We start from the raw sequence: 1,635 nt of genomic DNA, 5'->3' as shown, positions 1-1,635 counted from the left end.
TCCTCCATCCTTCCACATCAACTTCAACCAAACTGGGTCCAAGTCTTCAAAAATAACCCGAATCAAGTCCTGTGTTATTACCCAAGTCGACTCCGACGGCATCTTCTTCTAGGATAACTAAACAACGTAGATACTTGTAATGATAGGGAAAAACATAAACAAAAAGGGGGGTAAGTCTAAGACTTAGTGAATGTTAACGCAAATAATGCCCATGCCAGTTTAGTAATAAACTCTATTTTCATAAAGCAAGAAACAGTTCCATATAACAGTTTTTATCACGAATGTGGTATAGATATATGACACATGCATATGATATAGAGTGACAGTCATAGTTCAATAGTATGGTCTACCCAAGATATTACCCTTTTCCAGAAGAGTTGGTGCTATCCCGAGGGACCTGTAATACACTGCCGGTGCCTCAGCCATTGTACGCTACCGTACATAACACTAGTGGCATGACTGAGTTCGACCTCGGGTGATCCACACAGTTAATGATGCTCGTCCTGTAGTAACCTAGCTATTTGGGAATGACTGCACCAGGTCACAAAACCATTGGATCCAAAGCCCACATAACACTCATACATTTAACCATAAAGCTAACATGTATAGTAAGCTCATGGCTATTATAGTGCGCATACCGGTGTACTATGTCATACGATACGAATTATCTTGTCTATATTTTACATGCATACTTTTACAAGTCTCACTTTCTTAATATATTCAGCACAACGTTTTTCTCAAAATGCTAGAGTTCATATACAACAAGTATAAATGGTGAGAGTTACAAATATACATGTTTTTGGTACACAAAATAGTCGTGCAGTGCATGGAAAATAACAATGAGCATTATGTGAGTTAAAACTCACATGGGTCATATAACGTCTCCGAGTATTCCAAATGATCTGCGTTCTCTAAATCTATAGAAATCCTTCTATTAGTCCTATTTCTATCAAAACAACTTTAAAACAAGAAAATAGGAGCTATCGGCCGGCTAGTTAAAATAAAGTCCCCTGTCACACTTCGGGCCATACGTCCGAGATCGAGACCGTACGTCCGGTTGCGAGACCGTACATCCGCTTCGAGGTTTTCAGGGAGAACCTCATTTTGTGTACTCATCCTCCTATTCTCCAGAACCAAACTCTAAGGCTATCAAAGGGCTTCATAAGGTCTCCTAACTCAAAATAATGTCTTCAAGCAAACGAAATCATGATAAGTCAAGACAATGCTATTCTAAACAAGATTTAAAGCATAATCTAGGTAAAGCTAGACTATCAACTCAAACAACAACAAAGATAACATTTAAGTAGCATAACGACGTAAAAACGAGCTAGGCTTAAGAGCGTTACCTCCTTGAAGTGAAACTTCAAGAACTTCCCTTCGGTTAGCACCAAACGCTCACAATCTCACAAAAAACTCACAAAAGGGTTTCTAGCAGCTTGGGGGTGAGAGAGAGGTGTGAAAAACTGAATGGGGTAGGGGTATTTATAGCTGAGGGGCTCTACCAACTCTCCAGAAAAGCAGTGGACATTCGCCAACCCTACCATACGTGTCACAGCAGTGGCATGGCTGTCATGGTGGCTACATGGGTTTGCCAAACACCCTTACTGACCACCATGCCCTGGCATGAGGGAGGCA

Source organism: Corylus avellana, chromosome ca2 (genome assembly GCF_901000735.1).
Source record: "Corylus avellana chromosome ca2, CavTom2PMs-1.0".
Taxonomy (NCBI): domain Eukaryota; kingdom Viridiplantae; phylum Streptophyta; class Magnoliopsida; order Fagales; family Betulaceae; genus Corylus; species Corylus avellana.
Note: the sequence above shows the minus strand (reverse complement) of the source record.